This window comes from Diadema antillarum, unplaced genomic scaffold (genome assembly GCF_040938485.1).
Source record: "Diadema antillarum isolate AM-2024a unplaced genomic scaffold, OU_Dant_1.0 seq00001137_RagTag, whole genome shotgun sequence".
In the NCBI taxonomy this organism is placed as follows: Eukaryota; Metazoa; Echinodermata; class Echinoidea; order Diadematoida; family Diadematidae; genus Diadema; species Diadema antillarum.
The window spans coordinates 370183-393358 of NW_027271949.1; the positions used below are offsets into that span (position 1 = coordinate 370183).

Here is a 23176-nt window from a genome sequence, read left to right on the forward strand (position 1 = left end):
ATTCGGCCACTTAATTGCCAGTGTGCTTTATCACCAGCCAGTGAGTTCTACCAAAGATCGTACACTGAAGTGTACGATCTTTGGTTCTACAGTCACATCACACGCAAATCACATCATTACACATACGGTATTAACACTCATTCACGTACAGGAAAGTCCTCAAGTCTCCTCCAAAAATCCATCGAAAATCCCAAATTCCACAGTCAAAAGTGCAGAATCGGAACTTTTCCAAGCGCGCGCGAATTAAGTCCAGTTTTAAGAGTATTGTCTACGCGACGGGTCGCGGAAAAAGCGCTAAAAATCGAGAAATACGCCGTTTTCTTGCGGGATATTTTGATTATAGCAAGCCGAGAGTGTGATGATATCAAAGGTCGTATGAGTGTATGATCTTTGATGGTACGATTGTATCCACAAAAGCGCAAAAGAAAAACAAAATTTACGTACCCCCTAGGCAATTACCCCTATGATTAGTGTCTACGGGAATTATTCAGTGCAAGGGTTGAATGCAAATGTCTACTGCACCAGTATTCGGCCACCAACGAGCGCCGCAGCGTCCCCGATGCAATTTTGCACCAACAGTGTAGAGCGCGATGCATTTTCAGCGGCCTTGCACACACATTGACATTGAGCACGCATATCGTGCAGTGTGACTGCGACCGAGCAAATGCTCCTCCAACGAAAAAAACAATCAATGTTAATTTGAAAAATCATCAAAATACGGGCCAGTTTGTGATGACGGAGAACGAACTTTCATAAATCTAGAAGGACATAGTCCCTCAAATAGGCCTAAACGTAAATTTCGGAATTCTTACGAACATTTGAGCAGCGAAGTCGGATCGTTTGGGAGTTTATGTTTTCGTATGGTAGCGGAAAATCGCAAAGTGAGAAACGGGAAATTTTCGGAGTGGTCACTATACCATGGGGTCAAAACTTCAAGGTCACACAGAATTTGCAAGGGTCAACCGATTATCACCAAAATCTAATCGATTCTTTCCTGCCATTATCCAAACATCCCCATTACATTTCGTGCAAATCCGTTTACCCGTTCTCTTGTTATCTTGTACACAAACAAACAAACAAACAAACAAACAAACAAACAAACAAACAAACATACGGAACCCTTTATATAACCCCCTGCCGATTTTCATCGGCGTGGGTAAAAAGAAAAACAAAATTTAAGTACCCCCTGGGCAATTACCCCCCTACGGCAATTATTCAATGCAAGGGTTGAATGCAAATATCTACTGCACCAGTATTCGGTCACCAACGAGCGCCGCAACGTCCGCGATGCAGGGTAGAGCGCGATGCATTTTCACCGGCCTTGAACACGCATTGACAATGAGTGCGCATATCGTGCAGTGTGACTGGGACCGAGCAAAATTATTTCATGATTGAGGAATGCTCCTCCAACAAACAAACAAAAAAAGAATCAATGTTAATTTGAAAAATCACCAAATACGGGACAGTTTGTGACGACGGAGAGCGAACCCCGAACTTTCATAAATCAAGAAGGACATAGTTCCTCAAATAAACGTAAATTTCGAAATTCTTACGAATGGTGTTGAGCAGCGAAGTTGGATCGTCTTACGAACAGAGTTGCATGCAGCGAAGTCGGATCGTTTGGGAGATACGCTTTTGTATATGTCGACCAACAACACTGTTTATCGGCGATAAACACTGTTTATCGAGCGATAAACTCTGTTTATCAAGATGAAGCTCTGTTTATCACACCTTTATCAACTGATAAACTGAATTTTTCTCGATAAACACCGTTTATCGGCGGTCGATAAACAGTGTTTATCACAAAAAACTCTGTTTATCGGTCGATCGATAAACATAGTTTTTCCTCGATAAACACTGTTTATCACTTGGTCGATAAACATAGTTTTTCTCGATAAACACTGTTTATCGCCGATAAACAGTGTTTTTCGGCGATGAACAGTTAATCGGCATTATTGATCAAATGGCGCGCCATATTTGTATGGTAGCGGAAAATCGCAAAGAAACGGAAAATGTTCGGAGTGGTCACTATACCATGGGGTCAAAACTTCAAGGTCACACAGAATTTGCAAGGGTCAACCGATTATCACCAAAATCTAATCGATTCTTTCCTGTCATTATCCAAACATTCCCTGAACATTTCGTGCAAATCGGTTTACCCGTTCTCTTGTTATCTTGTACACAAACAAACAAACAAACAAACAAACATACATACAAATAAACAAACAAACAAAAAACCAAACAAACAAACAAACAAACAAACATACGGAACCCTTTACATAACCCCCTGCTGATTACATCGGCGTGGGTAACAAAGCAAAACAAAAATTGAACAAGTAGAGCACACACTCATAGACAGACTTTTAGTTGCTATGAGACATGGCTGGGGATGCGCACTCTTTACAATGATGTTGCCATGTTGTTGTGTTGTATTGGGGACGAAAAGAAAGAAAACGGATAGTCCAGTAGCCACGAAGATGGGTAATTATATTTCCGAACGGTGCTTGGCCTCTATCCCTTGTTATATAAACTGTAAAGAATTGTATAGTATTTGTTATCAGGAAAATAGAGTGCTAAATATGCTCTCCTTTCTATGTATAGGGGACGTTCACAAACTAGCACAGCTGTTATAAGAGTATTGAACCTGTGTTAAAAACACTGAACCAGTGTATTCATGGATATTTACAAGATGGGGTGAGAGATTCTGATTGGAAAGAATTGGGGTTGTTGCATAACAGAAGAAAGGGACACGCTGTTTTTACGTGAATAAAATTCGCGTGATAAGTCAAAGGCGAGTTTTACAAAGATAAACACTTGACAAGCCTCGAGTCCAATGATGTATACTGTGACGGAGGTTTTACAAACCTGGTGAATGATGTCTTTTTATTTTGGTAATCATCTATCACATTCAAAGGTGGCTTATTTCTTCTGCCTGATTTTGTTGTTTGTGTGTTTTTGTGTCGTATTGGGGACGAAAAAAAGAAAACAGATAGTCCAGTAGCCACGAAGACGGATAATGACATTTCCGAACGGTGCTTGGCCTCTACCCCTTGTTATATAAACTGTAAAGAATTGTATAGTATTTGTTATCAGGAAAATAGAGTGCTAAATATGCTCTCCTTTCTATGGGTACAGGGGACGTTCACAAACTAGCACAGCTGTTATAAGAGTATTGAACCTGTGTTAAAAACACTGAACCAGTGTATTCATGGTTATTTATAAGATGGGATGAGAGATTCTGATTAGAAAGAATTGGGGTTGTTGCATAACAGAAGAAAGGGACACGCTGTCTTTACGTGAATAAAATGCGCATGATAAGTCAAAGGCGAGTTTTGTAAAGATAAACACTTGACAAGCCTCGAGTCCAATGATGTATAATGTGACGGAGGTTTTCCAAACCTGGTGAATGATGTCTTTTTGTTTTTGTAGTCATCTATCACATTCAAAGGTGGCTTATATCTTCTGCCTGATTTTGTATTTGTGTGTTTTTGTATCGTAATGGGGACGAAAAGAAAGAAAACAGATAGTCCAGTAGCCACGAAGACGGGTAATTACATTTCCGAACGGTGCTTGGCCTCTACCCCTTGTTACATAAACTGTAAAGAATTGTATAGTATTTGTTATCAGGAAAATAGAGTGCTATATATGCTCTCCTTTCCATGGGTATAGGGGACGTTCACAAACTAGTACAGCTGTTTGAACCTGTGTTAAAAACACTGAACCAGTGTATTTATGGATATTTACAAGATGGGGCGAGAGATTCTGATTGGAAAGAATTGGGGTTGTTGCATAACAGAAGAAAGGAAGGTTTTGTTAACACGCTGTTTTTAAGTAAATAAAATCCCGTGTGATAAGCCAAAGGCGAGTTTTGTAAAGATAAACACTTAACAAGCCTCGAGTCCAATGATGTATACTGCGACGGAGGTTTTCCAAACCTGGTGAATGGTGTCTTTTTATTTTTGTAATCATCTATCACATTCAAAGGTGGCTTATTTCTATCTGCCTGATTTTGTTTTTGTGTGTCTTTGTGTTGTATTGGGGACGAAAAGAAAGAAAATGGTTAGTCCAGTAGCCACGAAGATGGGTAATTATATTTCCGAACGGTGCTTGGCCTCTATCCCTTGTTATATAAACTGTAAAGAATTGTATAGTATTTGTTATCAGGAAAATAGAGTGCTAAATATGCTCTCCTTTCTGTGTATAGGGGACGTTCACAAACTAGCACAGCTGTTATAAGAGTATTGAACCTGTGTTAAAAACACTGAACCAGTGAATTCATGGATATTTACAAGATGGGGTGAGAGATTCTGATTGGAAAGAATTGGGGTTGTTGCATAACAGAAGAAAGGGACACGCTGTTTTTACGTGAATAAAATTCGCGTGATAAGTCAAAGGCGAGTTTTACAAAGATAAACACTTGACAAGCCTCGAGTCCAATGATGTATACTGTGACGGAGGTTTTACAAACCTGGTGAATGATGTCTTTTTATTTTGGTAATCATCTATCACATTCAAAGGTGGCTTATTTCTTCTGCCTGATTTTGTTGTTTGTGTGTTTTTGTGTCGTATTGGGGACGAAAAAAAGAAAACAGATAGTCCAGTAGCCACGAAGACGGATAATGACATTTCCGAACGGTGCTTGGCCTCTACCCCTTGGTATATAAACTGTAAAGAATAGTATCTGTTATTATGCAAATAGAGTGGTATACATGCTCTCCTTTTTATGGGTAGGGGACGTTCACAAACTAGCACAGCTGTTATAAGAGTATTGAACCTGTGTTAAAAACACTGAACCAGTGTATTCGTGGTTCTTTACAAGATGGGGCGAGATATTCTGATAGGACAGAATTGGGGTTGTTGCCTAACAGAAGAAAGGAAGGTTTTGTTAACACGCTGTTTTTAAGTGCATAAAATCTCGTGTGATAAGCCAAAGGCGACTTTTGTAAAGATAAACACTTAACAAGCCTCGAGTCCAATGATGTATAATGTAACGGAGGTTTTTCAAACCTGGTGAATGATGTCTTTTTATTTTTGTAATCATTTATCACATTCAAAGGTGGCTTATTTCTATCTGCCTGATTTTGTTTTTGTGTGTCTTTGTGTTGTATTGGAGACGAAATGAAACAAAATAGAAAGTCCAGTAGCCACGAAGACGGGTAATTACATTTCCGAACGGTGCTTGGCCTCTACCCCTTGGTATATAAACTGTAAAGAATAGTATCTGTTATTATGCAAATAGAGTGGTATACATGCTCTCCTTTTTATGGGTAGGGGACGTTCACAAACTAGCACAGCTGTTATAAGAGTATTGAACCTGTGTTAAAACACTGAACCAGTGTATTTTGTGTAAAATGAGTCCGTATAAATATTCTGAAATAGAAAGATTGGGAGGTTGATATTATTGGTCAGGTTTTGAGGAAGTATATTAGGTAAGAATAACATATTGAATATTGACACTGATTATAATATAATATTGATGGTTATGAGTAGATTTTTTTTTTTTTTAATGAAAACACAATGGGAAGTGGATCTTCACAGGCTACCAATCAATGAGCAGTCGAATGCATCTTCTGTGTAGATATCCATTTGCACGAATGACCAATCAGGTTTTACTACATCGGCTGCGGCCAATCGGGCGCTGAGGATAATAGACAGAATACAATCCCGATAGTGTAATAAAGCGGGAATTTCAGTGCGGCTGCACGTTGTTGGGGGAGAGGTAAGGATGGGGTTTCTTGGCGCGAAGGTAGAGGAATTGTCTGGGTCGGGAGAATGAAATTCCGCTGATTCTCTGGAGACTGTGTTTGGGCAACCGGTTTACGTGTGTGCAATGTATGTATGAAGTGGTGATCTTGTATCCCCCCCCCCCCCCCCTCCCTGTCCTTTATGGATCACACACAGAATGGTGAAATTGCTCGGGTTTTTTTTTTTTTTTTTTTTCAAACGCATTTATGTCCCAACCCCAAATCCTGACACCATTATTCAACTGATTATTATTTTGAAGTCATTCAACCTTAATAACATGTCCTACAGGTGAATAATAGAAAGACAGATTATTTGTTATACATGTTATAGTTGTGTACACAGTCGGTAGGAAACTGTGGGATGATGACATTGTCGGTTCAATCGTTTGTGTGTTCATGCCGGCTGCTGACGTTGGTGAGGCTTCTTGATTTGGTGGGTTTCCATTGTTTCCTTTTTTTTTTCTTCTTCTTTTTCTTGTCGGGCTGGTTTGTGGCTACGCTGAAATACCTGTAGAACAAAAGTAATGTTCTAGGATAGTGTTTGAACAGTTTTTTTCTTTCTTTTCATTTTTTGGCAATGGTGGTTAATGTATCGACATATTGTCTGTTGAAAATGATAAGGGCGTTAAGTTGTCACTTAACCCAGTTAGGTAGATATAGTTTTACGTCGGCTTTCATATTTCTCAAGTTTTCAGTGACGTTTTTTGTTTTTTTGTTTGTTTGTTTGTTTGTTTGTTTTTTTGTTTTTTGCTCGGTAGAGAATGGGGTATGACAGGTTTGGTCGCAGCCGCCGAGGAAATGACTTTCGTTGTGTATTTTTCTCTCAATACCGGTTCTTGAAATTATTTTGGTGTGTAAAAACCGAAGTTTGTATATAGGTATTGTGAATCGTTGATTCTGGTGCGTGAAAACCGAAAATTGTATAAAAAGCTATGTTAAACATTGATTTTATTTTAGGTTTCTGATTGGTATATAGTATTAACATCAAGGTTATTTATTTGTAAGTACAGTAAGATGAATGCAATATAGATGAATGTGTTGTATGGTTCTGTAGTTTTGTGTTTTTTTTTGTATTTTGAGGGGGATATTTGTTCCAAGATGACGAAATAGTTTTAACAGGATATGTTTTTTGGTATATTTATTTACAAGGAAATGTATTAGTACTAGACTGATATAAGTGTTAATGATAATTGGAGATTTTTAATGTGATGTAAAAGCGGGAAAGCGGGGGCAACGGCAGAGCCTGTATGTACTGTCTTGTTTTTTGTTTTTGTTTTGTTTGTCTCCGTTGTTGCTAATGCTTGTGCGAGGTGTGTAGTAGCATTAGTAGCAGTAGTTTTATTAGTAGTTGTAGAAGTAGAAGTAGTAGTAAGACTGTGTATTGATACAGCCTTTCAAGCAGAGAGGCACATTTTGTTCTATGTATGTTGTTTGTTGGAAAAAGCTCACTGGGTATATTAGAATTCTTTTGTAAATATGAATAAGATTGATATTATTTCGATTAATTGTCGTGGTTTGGGCAATCGGAAAAAAAGGAACGAGGTTTTTGATTTTTTGAAAGTGAGTAAATTTCATATATGTTGTTTACAGGATACTCATTTCAATGCCTTAGAAGAAGAAAATTTAAGAAGAGAGTGGGACAGTGATTGTTTTTTTAGTTTTGGCACATCAAATTCAAGGGGCGTAGCGATATTATTTCGTGAAGATATCACTATAGATATAAAAGGATATGAAACAGATGATAAAGGTAATTGGTTGATTTTAGATATGAAGTTATGTGAAAATTCATTTTCTTTGGTTAATATTTATGGGCCAAATACAGACTCCCCGGGGTTTTATGAAAATATTCAGAAGCTTATACTTAAAAGAGAAAATTCGTTAGTTATACTTTGTGGAGATTGGAATTTGGTACAAAATTTTGATTTGGACACATATAATTATGTACGGTTAAATAACCCTAGAGCAAAGAAGAAAGTGGATGAAATGAAATGTGATTTGAAGTTGGTAGATCCGTGGAGAATACAACATTCTACAGAGAAACAGTTTACATGGCGTCAAAATAATCCTTTGAAATTAGCTAGATTAGATTTTTATTTGATATCTAAGAAAGCATTAACATTGGTTGATAAGGTAGATATAATGTCAGGTTTTAGGACGGATCATTCTTTGATTACATTAAGTTTGAATTTAGGATATTGTAGGGGGCCGAGTTATTGGAAATTTAATAATACATTATTGAAAGATGATGTGTATATTGAAAAGATAAAAGAATTGATTACACAAACAGTTAAATTTTATGCGATAAATGATATCTCTTACGATTGTAGAGATTGTCAATTTGTTATTAATGATCAATTATTTTTTGATACATTATTAATGTTGATAAGAGGTGAAACAATAAGTTATATGAGTTATAAGAAAAAATTGGAAAAGAATAAGGAAAAGCAATTAGAAAAAGATATAATTGAGTTGGAAGGATTGTTGTTAATACAACAAGATGAAGAATTTATTTTAGAGGAATTAAAAGAAAAGAGAGAATGTTTGGATAAAATTAGACAGGAAAAAGTGAATAGTATATGTTTTAGATCGAAAATTAAATGGATGGAATTTGGTGAAAAGCCTTCAACATATTTTTTGAATTTGGAAAAGAGTAATGTTATAGATAAGCAAATTTTACAATTGGTGGATAAAAATGGAAAGATATTAAATCAGCAACAGGAAATATTAGAGGAAGTAGCAAATTTTTATAGTTTATTATATAAGAAGCAAAATGTTGAAGATATGGATTTACAAGAAATTTTAGAAGGTCAAGATATTCCAAGGTTAAATGAAACACTTAGATTGTCTTTAGAAGGCCCTTTGCAAATAGAAGAATTGGATCAAATGTTGAAAAATATGAAAAATAATAAGTCACCTGGAATGGATGGATTTACTGTAGAATTTTTTAGAGTATTTTGGGAAGATTTGAGGTTTTTAGTGTTGAGATCATTGAATTATGCATATACAGAGGAAAATATGTCTTTTTCTCAAAAATTGGGTGTTTTAACTTTGATTCCTAAAGAAGATAAAGATAAGTATTATTTGGAAAATTGGCGACCAATTTCTTTGTTGAATGTAGTTTATAAATTAGCATCGGGATGTATTGCGAATCGAATTAAGAAGGTTTTGTCTTTTGTGATAAGTGAAAACCAGAAAGGGTTTTTATCAGGTAGATTTATTGGAGAGAATATTCGCCGTTTATATGATTTGATTTTGTATACAGATGTCAAAGATATTCCAGCATTATTATTATTGATTGATTTTGAAAAAGCTTTCGATTCAATCTCTCATGAGTTTATAACAAAAGTGATGTCATTTTTCAATTTCGGTCCCTCAATAATTTCTTGGATAAATATTTTATATGCTGATGCTTTTTCGTCTGCTCAGATTAATGGTTTTTTTACTGAGAGATTTAAGATAGAAAGAGGTTGCAGGCAAGGCGACCCTCTTTCTCCATATATATTTTTGTTGTGCAGTGAAATATTAAATTTGATGATTTCTGGACCTAATTCATTTGAAGGGATAAAAATAGATAATATGTTTCATAGAATAGTTCAATATGCGGATGATACACTGTTGACATTAAATGGTACAGAGAAGGATTTATTTATAGCAATGAATACTGTAGATAGATTTGCAAATATATCTGGTTTAAAAATCAATGAAAATAAAACAAAAGTAATATGGATAGGGAAATGTAAGAATAAAGAAGATAGAATGTTGCCTGAAAGGAATTTTCATTGGGTGTATGAAGGAGGTTTTAAGTATCTGGGTATACATTTTTTTGTTGATTTAGAGAGAACTGTTCAGTATAATTATTATGACAAAATGGAAGTGATTAGGAAACAAATGAACTCTTGGCGTAAACGCTCTTTAACAGTGCTTGGTAGAATTGTAGTTATTAAGTCATTGTTGTTATCAAAATTGAATTATTTGTTTTTGTCTTTGCCAAGTCCTAAAGGTAATTTTTTGAATGAGATAAATGATATGTTTTATAGTTTTATATGGGAAAGGAAGCCGGATAAAATAAACAGAATTCAAATGTCTCAGACATACGCACAAGGTGGAGTGAAAATGATAAATATTTACACACAGGTTACAGCACTGAAAGTATCATGGATTAGGCGATTGTTATTTACAACGGATAAATGGTCAGAAAAATTATTGAGTATATTTTTACCCCGTACCCATCAATTAGACATGAGTCTCGGAAATGCTTTTTTCTTTGAACAAGCCTCACATACGTGTAATCCCTTTTGGAAAGAAGTATTCGCAGCTTACGGCGAATTACTTTCGGTTTATTGTAATAATTTTCAGTGTCAACCTTTGTGGAAAAATAATAAGATTACTATAGGAAATGCGTCGGTTTTTAAACGAAAGTGGTATCAAAAAGGAATTCGTTTCGTTAATGATTTGTTAGATGAAGAAGGAAATGTATTATCATTTACTGCCTTTAAGAGGAAATATGATGTTGACGTTAATTTTTTAGATTATTTTGGAATATGTCATGCGGTTAAAAAAGCAGGTTGTGATAGAAGTATGAATAATATGGAAAAGTTTTGTCAACCAATTATACCTGATATTTTACAATTGGTTATAAAACATTCTAAAGGATGTTCACATATTTATGCTGTTTTGTTAAAGAATAGAAATAATGTATATCAATGTAAAGGATTTTTAAGATGGCGACAATTGATACAACTTGAAGAAAAGAAATGGCAATCTTTTTCGTTGGCCCCGTTTAAAAGCACGGAAGATGTTAGTTTACGATGGTTTCAGTTTAAAATAGTTCATAGAATTTTATATACAAATAAGATGTTGAATAGAATTGGATTGGTTGAAAGAAGTGAATGTTCATTCTGTAATGTGAATGTTGAGACTTTAATACATTTTTTTAGTGAGTGTCAATATGTTGATAGATTGTGGGTTGAAGTAAGAGAATGGATTAATATTAACACGGGGTTAGAAATAACATTTACGACGGAAAATAAATTATTTGGTTTTGGGGGTATTAACAATTCGGCATTGAATTGTATTACCATGCTTGTGAGATATGAAATTTATGTTTGTAAAATAAGAAAAATAATACCTCGTTTTGATTTATGTAAATATAGTATAAGGGAATATTATGATAGAGAGAAATTTATCGCAAGAAATAATCATAAGTTGCAAGTGTTTCAGAAAAAATGGTGTCTTTTTAGACACCTTTTTTCTTGATGTATATTGTATTGAATTCGAAAAAAAAAAAGCATGATGTTATTTGAAATATGTTGTAATATGTGTATAGATGAAAGAGAATAATAAATATCCCAGTGAGGGAAAAAAAAAAAAAAAAAAAAAATGTTGCCATGTAGACGCAATGTTGTCACGGCACGCATAAGGAGGAGAGCATTGACAAGTTTATTACGTAGCAATGACATTCAATTTAAACATCATATCACTTTGTATTATCACAAGCAATGATAAGATACCAAGTAACTGTACTTATCAACGTATCATAAGTCAAAGAATAATAGATAAAATTAGGAATAGATTAATAAGTGCTCCAATGATTGAGCTTTTTCATAACTTACACTGATGGAGACTGTAGTATATAGTAATCATCAATGAGATGAAGTCGGTGTAAGAATTCCAGTTGAGAAACGGGTGAAATTATCAATTAAAGAAGCTACAATTCAGTGTCTCATTGTAATTTAATCAGATTTGAACATGCAAGTATGATGGCAGTGTAAAGCCATCCTATCATAGAATGAAACAAACCCTAAGTGAATTGATTATAAAAATTGAGACATTAAATTGTAATTTTTGCTTTAATGTAAGCCTAGACAGAAAAACCCAATAATTTCTCTTAACATTAGTGTAAGCGTAAACTATAATCAATTCAAAAGATATTTTGAAAAAATATCTTCGAATCCCCGCCATGACTAATTCCTCTCTCTAATGGAAGAACGAGTAACCATTTAGAACGGATAAATCCCTGTTCAACCCTTCCACTGTAAAGCTCTTACTCTTCTTGATTACTCGTAACTCTGCGAGATTTCTTTCCTCTGCTGATTTGTAACCTCCCTGAAAATGCACACTCTGACATCCGTCAGTGAGTGGCCGCGGAGGGTGAAGTGTTTGGCAGTGGGAAGGTTGGTCCATTTTTTCAAGATGGACGATTTGTGATTATTAAAGCGCATCCAGAATTTGGTGCTGGTCTCACCAATATAGACATTGTGAGGGCATTGTGCACAGATCAGACAATGCAGCCCTTTACTGGAATACTGTATACGCTATAATTTTCGCGTACATAAATTTTCGCGAATTGGCGCTGTCACACACTTTCGCGAGTGGTTAGATTCGCGATTGGGGGACCAGAGAAAATATGAAGTGGCAAAGAAAGTGTGAATTTTCAACTTACTAGCAAATAAGAATGATACTAGTTATACACTGCATGAAAAAACTTACCAAGCTCTGCGAACTAGTAAGTTAGAATTCAACATTTTTGAAGTGGTTAAGTCCATCGCGCTAGATTTCTGACGAGTGGTCCCCTTGCGATAATGGATTGGCTCTCTACAGTATTCGTAAGTAGACGTGGACGTGCGTAAACGTAAACAAGCTGAGCCAGTATGGTCTGTTCGGTAAGCCGTGACATGGTATACTAGTACTGAAATGTTCGTATCATCAAGGCAAGGGATTCATTTTGGAAGGTAATATTTTCGCGTGTTGTTAATTTCGCGAATAGCTCCCGACTCGCGAAATTCGCGAAAACAAAACCCACGCGAAATATATAGCGTATACAGTAGCAGGTAAGTCTTTGTGGACGGAGGGTGACATTGTTGGAGATTTTAAGCGTGGTATCAGTAACAAGGTGTTTACAAACTTGGCACCTAGGCTTAGCACATGGTGTGTTACCACTCGTTGGTAAGGGTGCTGGGAGCTTGGTGCTTACAAGCAATTTTCTGAGATTTCGGGGGCGACGTTGGACATGTAGATGTTGATCTCCAACAAGTTTCCCTAACTCTGGGTCGGGAGCCAGTGTAGGTCATTCTTGCCTGACTTGTTTCACAAAAGATTTCATAACAGGGTGGTAAGTGGTCACGAATGGGAGGCGTGCCTTGTTTTCCTCCAACTTAGTTTGGTTGAGGAGCTCTCTTTGGGATTTCCCTTTGACTCTACGAATTGCATTTCTGATCATTTAGGCAGGGTATCCTCGTTTGATAAATTGTCTACTTATTGTAAGGACCTCTCTGTCAAATACATCCTCGTCCGAGATGATTCGGTCGAAGTGAAACATCGGACTATAAACAATTGATTGTTTGATGTGGTGTGGGTGAAATGAGTCAAATCTCAAATATGAGAAAGAGTCAGTGGGTTTTCAGTACACGGATGTTTTTAGCATTTTGTTATCTTGGTCGATCGACACAAATACATCCAGGAATTGGATCTTCTCTTTGTGAACTCTCCATAGTGAATTTGACACTTTGACTGCATGAACTGAATGCCTGGTGGAAAGCAACCAGTTCCTCAATAGGGTGCTCCCAAATCATGAATATGTCATCTATGTAACGAACTTGGTTTGTGAGGATGGTTTGACAGAAATTCCTCCTTCAGGGCTGGCATGTAAATGTTGGCGCATGCCAGTGCCATCTTTGTGCCCATGACAGTGCCCTGTTTCTGTAGGTAATATTTGTCATCAAATTGGAAAAAATTGTGTTTCAGAATGAATTCTGTCATTTGAGCTAGTGCGTCTATAACTACAGTCTCGTCCTCATTAGCATTGTCATGGAGGAAGCGGTGCATCACTTGTACACCGTCCTTGTGTGGGATGTTAGTGTACAGACTCTGAACGTCCATAATGTAACTCTTGATTTTACTGAGGTAAAAATGGTAGAAGTTTCTCTTAACAACTTGAGACATTGGTTCAGTAAGGGAACCGACACTGGACACAATGGGTCTGCCTGGTGGGATGTTCTTTGGCTGCCTCAATGATAGAATCAGAACTTGTTGCTTCTTGCTTGGTTGCACTCGTCACCATTTTAGGAAGCATGTGCACTTTAGGAAACAGGTAGAATTGACTGACCCTAGCCTTCTCAGGCAGAGATATGTTACTGCCTGGCATGTCATTAACACATTCCATAGCCTGCTCACGAAATTTATCGGTAGGGTCCACTGTCAATGCTCTCCTCCTTATGCGTGCCTTGACTACATTGCGTCTACTTGGCAACATCACTGTAAAAGGTGCGCACCCCCAGCCGTGTCGCATGGCAACTCAAGTATGTCTATGAGTGCGGCTCTACGTATTCAATTTTTGTTTTGCTTTGTTTTGATACTGTCATTGTCAAGACTCCTGAAGGTGTACAACACCAAAAATTTGAGTCAAACGAACTCATGTTGTATTGGCCAAAAATGCATTGCCAGTTTGTTTCTTCATTTCTTTGTGGAGCCAATAAGTGAAATCTCAACATGTTTATAACATGTATATATTTTCATATACATACAAACATAATATATACATAGTACATACATAAACATGTATTTGTAAATGTGCATATATTGGACAATATATATTGCTGTTGGAGCAACATGGCACTCAACAAAACACGATAAAGAAGTGGTATCGCCCTTACTTTAGAATGCTGTGTTGGCTAATAGGAATAAGACAACTAGGATTTGGACAGGACATCACCCAACTGATTATCTGACAATTAAACTACAAAAAATGGTTTTCACCAAAATTTGGGATATGTACAAAGTCTTGTCACTCAACTGACAATATATGAGTGAGAGAGAGGGAGATGCATGAACATACTTGTACACGATTGCATCCTACAACGTATTACCCTGTTTTTGTTTTGTTTTATTTTTTCTGTCTGGGACTGCTACAGAGTTCACCCAGGATGTGGCTTCAAAAGGCTTGAGTGTGGTATATGAAGAAAGTGGTGAGGAGGGCCGCAGCATCCTTGTTTCAACACTAGTAGACACATTGGCATCGGGCAAACGGTAAATCAAACCTTTTATAAGCCTGATCTAAGTGTACATATGTAGTTTCATTTCTAAGACCTTGTGTGATTCTGTATTTATTGAATAGAGAAGGACAAAAAATTATATTGTTGAGCAATTTCTACATCATACATTTTCTTGTGTTGAAACTGCATGTCAGTGCTCAAAATTTGAACTCTTTATTGTGAAGTTAGGCCTACTGTGATCAACAAGTTGTTTGTGTTTTTTTTTTTGTTCTCCTCGTATATCATCAAGACAAGGTATCGTGGCTAAGGAATGGGACTAACTTGCCACCCGATTCAGTCAAGTCACAAAAGCAGAAATACATGACGCGTTAAGTTTGAGTCGAGTGGGGATGTCTTACTCCTCCTTGATACAAGCACATGTTATGCACATCATGGTTAGTGAGCACTAGTGACTGCGCAGCTGGTTTGCACTAGAACAGTGCAGTGCCACATCAACACACAGATTAATATGGCCTACAAAGAGATCGCGAGCTGCCTGAGCTGCAGCACGTATCACAGTTGAATATGTCCTGAAAATCTCCCCTTATTTGATATTTTGTTGCTTTTCAGAAGTCTGGTTATCATGACACATATCATTACATGTTCAATTTAATATCAATCTTTGCCCTTATATCTTCCTGATTTTGTGTAAGAGGATTTATATGACCTGAATAAACTACGACATAAAAAATGTAAGAAAATGACTGTGTACCGGTCGATTAACCTGTTTAGGACGAGTCCCAAGTATACTCGGGCAAATGTCTATGGGAAATGCGTGTTGTAGCAAAATCAGCCCATCCTCAACGGGTTAGAACTGTTGAATTTTGAGAAATGTCAGTAAAAGTAGAATAAAAAGGAATTGTTCCCCAATTGTAGCTTATCTTTTACAAGTTAAATTGACCCCATTCAAACTTTCAATGAGAAAATCTAAAGCTACAGAGACACGTAGTACCTCCATTGACATGCACACAAATTCACCGAGCAGAGTTCACCAATCCAGTGTGTGACGTCAGGCATAATGTACGGCTTTCTTGACGCATTGGGCTTATTCAAGCTCTATCAAGATGCTTCCTTTTTGTGACCATTTTGCATCTTCTAGAATCGCTAAAGAATACGGGGTTACGGATGGGTGATTCTCACCTCGCTCGGACACTGTCTTTGAGCAAGAGGTGACCCTTCAAAGCCTGTTTTCTCAAAATTTTGTCAGGCTAACAAATTAAAAAGTGCACTGTATTTTGCTCTACATGTCCACTTGCGATGCCGGAGAATACAAGTATTTGATATCAATGCAAGGCTTAGGAAATGGGCAATATGATTATATGAAAAAAACTGAATTTTCAATATTCCTGAGTTTTGCCTGTCACATATGGTGTGTCATTCTATATTGGGCATTCAACTGTGTCCATCACTTTCAGTGACAGGTCAAAGTGATGTACTCCAAATGTTCATACCTAATTACACTGTACATCTATTTCATGACATTAGTATCATGGCAATAAAGTATTTAATGGATTTCATGCTAATAAAGTAAAGGCTAAAAAGAACTGCATATCATATAATTAGAGTCAAATCAAGATTCCTAAGGTAGAAATGACATAGGAGTATTGCACTCTGAATAGAGTAATTCTATCTATACATTTTACTTTTTGCCAGAAATTTGTTTTAATGTAAATGGATGTATTATTCTTCTTTTTCAGTGCCACGAAGACCAATGTTACTGGAGATACCAAAGTCTTTGAAGAAGGTTCTCTTGGTCGAAATCCAGAAGGGTAAGTCTTGCTTTATTGTTTGATTTTCAGTTACTGGTAATGTTTGTACACAAAAACTATTCCTGTTTTCTCTTTCTTTTGATGCCTCTGTGCAAAAGGGCACGAGGAACTATTTCTGCAGGTTTGCCATCTGCCTTCATTGTCCAAGGTTTTTTCTACCATTTGTCGAAATGTCATAATGAAAGGATCAAAGGAGAGGCATGTTGCATATTTTCGGGGGTTTCAAAAAGAAACAAGTCCAAAGACTCACATTACTGCTCAAAACAGACTCCACCCCTAATAACAAGAGGACCATGCTAATTGGTCAATCAACTGGTTGCTGATAACTGAAGCAAACAAAAATTGTGCAATGTCCAACACACCATCTGTTGATAACACACCTAGTCATTTGTGCATATCAATACATTTTTAGGGGGTCTTTTGTGTGTCTTGTAATTTTTTGTCTATGGTGTCCCTATATTGTTGCTACAGTGCTCTTGGTGTCACCATGAGTCCATCTTCCTGCCCATAATCAGTTTGGTGGACAGTGTAACTAAAAAAAAAGATTTACAAAAAATTGCGGTATTCTAATGATGAAACTTGACATACATGTATACAAGTGGATAAAGTTGTGCCTATCAACTTTTGAGTGCGCATACTCAAGGTCAAAAGTCAATGGTCCATGTCAAATTCGTCAAATTTCACTATTTCTCCCATATCTATGAAATGCCTGAGGGCATTTTCTTGAAATTTAGTATATGTATTTAACAATACCAGATGAGATTCACTAGGGAAAGTTTTGAGCAATGGGGTCAGAGGTCAAGTTGAAATGCTGCGATTTCTTTTTTTTCCAAAAGCAATTATAGATTTGTCATAGAATTTACATCGATGCAAAGCTTGGCATTTTTTCTACAATTTTGCTCACTTCCTCTTCTATTTAACATAAATCTATAAAAGTTATATTGATTTGAAAAAATATGTTTTCTCAACGCATGACTACGTTGGTGTCTCAAAATAATGTGGCACACGGGGGTTTCCAACATGGCACATAAAGAGTTAACCGACTTCTTTTAGGTTGTTTATACGGTTGGTGCACATTGATTTTTCGCTCCCGTGGTAAGACCTTGTTCCAATAATATTAGACAGCTAATAACTTCAGTTCTAGATAGTGCAGGCAGCGTACGCTGTGTTCTGTTGCGAAGATTATGTTTGTTTAGAGAGGCGCTTTCTCACAACCAAAGTATCAGTTTGCTTCGAATGTACAACTTCATTCACCGTGACTGAATATGCACACAAACTCATATGCAACAGCTTGCGCGTTTACGCCAGTCGTACACACAATGATGTCATCAAGTGAGTAGCTCAATTCATTCATGGGAATGGATGTTACCAGTTACTGATTATTTGAAGAATTGTGGCTCATGGGGTTAAAAGGCAAAGGTCGAGTGAAAATGCTCAAATTCGTAAATACTGCTCTCGTATACAGTTTAGCCATCCATCCAAATGAAACCTAGTTCAAGGAAAGTAAACACTCAACACATTTGTGACAAACGTGCCATTTCAATTTTTGTCAATAATGTGAAACTGTCGTCTCACATTGTCAAGACGTACTCTAGACTTATTGGAAAAACCATGCGATATGGCGGAGGCACACCAGTCACAGTAGCGACATTTCTGGTTATTTGTAAGATTATGTATAATACAGTGTATATGTACTTGTTCTGTATAGTGGATAGGTGTGTGATATACAAGAACATAAAGCTTAGGAATAAAGTGACCATTGAAGTGGGCCTGCCCAAGGTAGGGATAGGGGGAAAAGATGAATACACTGAGAAGAAAAGGCAGCCACTCTGGCAAAATATTGAAAGGACTGATCTGGCTTCTGTACATAAAACAGTCCAGAAATTGACTCTTGTATCATTAAAATTGGGCATTACATGGTTGAACTTTACACCTTTAAAAGGTTTGGCAATGGTTAAGACCCCTTCCCATGAAAGAGAGTGGGAGTTAGGAAAATTGATACCAAACAATATGATGTTTGTGATGACAGAGTTCATAATATTGGTCAAATATTACCAACAATCGCATGTCCTTGTTCAAGGGTTCAAATCATGTAGCAAACAAGGTTCATGCGTATGAAGACAGTGGGTTCATTCATGCAGATTGTGCTTATTACATACCAGCTGTACACAATTCACACATGCACAATGTTGCTGTTGATGTTTTTCTGGTTGTTTTTATTTTTTGATTATAGAGGAGGTTTGTCAACATACAGAGAGTTGTGTTCTCTGGCTTCTGACCTCAACCAACCTGATCTCATCTACAAGTTTATGCACCTTGCCAACCATAATGCCATGTGGACTTCCAGAAAAGTGAGTTATTCTTCCATTTGAAAGCTGACTTAGCTTTTTTTTCATTGAAATATGTCTGCATCATTGTTCCGAACTTGAAAATATGTTATTAATAGATTTTAATGCTTCTATGAAATTTGACTGTTAGCACAGTTTTTTTCTTTTTAGCAATATTTGGTCTGACATACATGTACATATTCATGCGTAGCTTTGGAACTGTGTTCCTGGGCATTGCAAATTTGGCGACAGCAATACATCACACGGAATGTCGAGGGGGGCCTCCAAGGCCCCCCCCCCCCGGCCTAGTTAGGGTTAAAGTTATCACTAAAACTGACTTCCAGACTTCCAGAAAAGTGAGTTATTCTTCCATTTGAAAGCTGACTTAGCTTTGGCTCAGGTGAGCTGTTGTCATCCTGTTCATCCCTTGTTCATCCTCTGCTATCCCAGGCCCCCCCCCCCCCCCCCCCATCTCGGCCATTGACAAGGACGAAAATAAGTACACACATTGCCTGTGATGTAATCTAAAAATTGTTCAGTTGATTTTTCAAAAAATTATAATTTATGCTAAATTATGCTTATTCATGCATAGTGATGCATGAATATCAGACTATTTGCTGTAAATCACTAAATAAAGCTCAGAACATGCACATTTTTGTGTAAATATTCTTTCTAGTGTCCATAGAATAGCAAATGTAGATAAAAAAGATTGTGCCATCAGGAAAATTTTATAAGCATTTTATTTTTTTTATTTTGTATGTACACCCCCCCCCCCCCCCCCCCATCTCGGCCATTGACAAGGACGAAAATAAGTACACACATTGCCTGTGATGTAATCTAAAAATTGTTCAGTTGATTTTTCAAAAAATTATAATTTATGCTAAATTATGCTTATTCATGCATAGTGATGCATGAATATCAGACTATTTGCTGTAAATCACTAAATAAAGCTCAGAACATGCACATTTTTGTGTAAATATTCTTTCTAGTGTCCATAGAATAGCAAATGTAGTGTAGATAAAAAAGATTGTGCCATCAGGAAAATTTTATAAGCATTTTATTTTTTTTATTTCGTATGTACACTGTACATGTATTTCTATGTTTTTTTGACTTTTTGTTTTTCATTGTTTTTTCATTGAAATATGTCTGCATCATTGTTCCGAACTTGAAAATATGTTATTAATAGATTTTAATGCTTCTATGAAATTTGACTGTTAGCACAGTTTTTTTCTTTTTAGCAATATTTGGTCTGACATACATGTACGTATTTATGCGTAGCTTTGGAACTGTGTTCCTGGGCATTGCAAATTTGGCGACAGCAATACATCACACGGAATGTCGAGGGGGGCCTCCAAGGCCCCCCCCCCCCCCCCCCCCCCCCCCGGCCTAGTTAGGGTTAAAGTTATCACTAAAACTGTTGAGGGGAAGGCTTATCTAGCCCCCCAGGCTACAGAGGGTTAAAATGCTAGAATTCTATCCATACAGTGGAAATGTATGCAATTATCTTGGTGTAGACATGTATTCCACACAACAATTCTTTAGGGAAAATTTTGGACCATGGGATCAAAGGTCAAGTGAAAATGCTGAAATGTCACTTTTGTTTTTCAATATTTTGAAAATGGCTTCTTCAAGGTTTCTTCATGCAATTTAGAGACATGTATTATGAGAGTGGAAATCCCTGGCGCAGTTTTGGGTGAATTGGGTCATGATGTCAGAGTTAGGGACCCTAATTTTCCACAATCACTGAAAATGGTCATGAGGTCATATAGCTTAGGATGATGCCTAAAAGGCCCAAATGTGATTGTAGTTCCAAAGTTGATAGAGACAAATCACAATGCCTTTAGGTACTTTAGGAGGTGAAAAATTTAGGTTGCCGATGACAGATGCTGGAATATTCCAATTGGACACTGCAAGTAAAGAAAAAAAAGAGACAATTAAGAACTAAAAATCACAGATACTTGGGCGAATGTGGTGGATTTAGCATTGCTGCTGTTCACACAGTTCCACATTGTGTTTGTATGTTATTTTCTTGCCCCTTAAAGGGATCGTATAGTTTTGGTTGAGAACTAATTTCAGGTTTCTAACATTTTTTTGGTGAGATAATGAGAAACCTTTTATGAAATATGAAAGAGCATGTAATTCCATGAGGAATTCAACGTTTATTTGATGAAAACTGGTTTTGAAATAGCTGAGATATCCAAAACAGAGCGATTCTAATAAAGTGTGGTACCCACATTTCATTACAATCGCTTTGTTTTACTTTGTTTTTGGATGTTTCAGTCATTCCAAACCCGATTTTCATCAAATAAACTTCAAATTCCTCTTAAAATGGTATGCTCTGTACTATTTCATAAGTGTTTTCTTGGTATCTCGCAAAAACTTAGAAGCCCAATTCTCATCTCCACCAATACTGTACCATACCTTTAAATAGTGCAGTCAATAAAAGAGTACACTATGCAGTGCTTAGGGGCTTGCCATGAAGTGTAAAGTAACTTGCCATTCTTAACTGAACTTGAGAAACATTATTTGATATAGTAACATGTACCAAAGTATATAAAAAGTAACTTGCCCTTGCTATGGTTGAAGAATGGTTTATTTTGGAATGAAAGAGGGCGTCAAGATAATTCTATTGCAAACCCATGCCATTGAAGGATATCTGAATGTATATCTTGTGTAGAGTAATAATACAAAGTGTATCTAATCTGTCTCCTATTTCAGGGAGCAGCATTTGGTTTTGGCACAATTGCTGCCCAGGCCCGGGAGCAGTTAGCTCCACACCTCCACCAGATACTCCCAAAGCTCTACCGCTACCAATATGACCCCAATAGCTCTGTCCGTTCAGCTATGACAGGCATCTGGTCAGCTGTTGTCAAGGACAAGTCTATGGTGAGTTTGTTATGATGGTCTTGAAATAGGTTTCTTCTTTGCCACAACAAAGAAAAATTGTGGCTTATACATGTAGACAGAATTTTACAGTATCTTGATCATTAGCCTTTTTGGAGCTGGAAGCTATCTATTTTGCAGAAAACCCCATTTGATTTGGTTTAGTAGTCACAGAGAAATATGGATTGTTGTAAAGCATGTCATGGGTCAGATCCTTCCAAGTTTAGCGCTTGGACCCTCTTGGAACTGCATATTAATGTGTAAAGATAATGGACAGAACTTGGAAGGAGGGGATTCCTGACATGCTCTACAAAACTCCTCATTTCTCTTTGACCACTGAAGCAAATCGAATGGGGTTTATGCAAGATGTGGGCAATGAGTTATAGTTTCATACCCTGAAATTGTATTTGGATTGATTCTCTATTTTTAAAGTTATCATTGCGGAGGATCCCATTTTAATTTTTTTGGGGGACATAGGGTACATCCTTACAAAACAGGACAAAGTCTTTGAAAAAGGAATTTTACAAATTATAATAATAATAATACATTTATATAGCGCATTTTCCATAAACATACATATTCAAATGCACTTTACCAGTGGACTATTGATATTAACGGAACAAGTGGGTTTTTAGATGTTTTTTGAAGGTGACGAGAGACTGCTGGTTGCGGAGAGTTTTGGGTAGTTGATTCCACAGTTTGGGAGCAGCAGATGAAAATGCTTTATCACCAAGTGTGGCCAGCATCTTGGAAGTTGGGTGATTCAGTGTGATACCTTGTGAGGAGCGGAGAGTGTACCGGGATGGGTGACGGATGGTTATGAGTTCAGATAAGTAAGGAGGGGCAAGACCATGGATACATTTGAAAGTGAGCAGAAGTATCTTGTAGTGGATCCTGGACCTGATGGGAAGCCAGTTCAGTTGACGGAGGACAGGTTGCATGTGGGAAAATTTGAATGTGCCTGTGGCAAGTCTGGCAGCTGCATTCTGAACCCGCTGTAATTTCTCAATCTGGGTAGCAGTGGCACCGTAGAGCAGGCCATTAGAGTAGTCGAGGCGGCTGGTGATGAAGGCATGAATGATGGTGAGTAATGATCTGGTCGAGATATTTGCGAATTCGACGGATGTTGTGCAGATGGTAGAAGGCTGCCTTACATGTCATTAGGACATGCTGATCCATGTTCAAGGTTGAATCGAAGATGCAACCCAAATTCTTGACATGAGATGATATACATTATAATGATATACATTTGGCAAATTAGTGAATTAATTATGACACAAACTGTTTAGGATGGGCTGACTTTGCTACAACACGCATTTGCAATAGACCCCTGCTGGGATATACTCGGGACTGGTCCTCAACGGGTTTATATGGAAACGAAAATCAACAACTTTCTATATCTCAAAAGATGAACCTCGAACAGC

The 23176-nt window shown here is 37.1% G+C and overlaps 1 pseudogene; it reads left to right on the forward strand.

Annotated features, from left to right (window-relative positions):
* The window catches only part of LOC139744120 (proteasome adapter and scaffold protein ECM29-like), a 394771-nt pseudogene that overhangs the window by 129165 nt on the left and 242430 nt on the right, over positions 1-23176 (forward strand).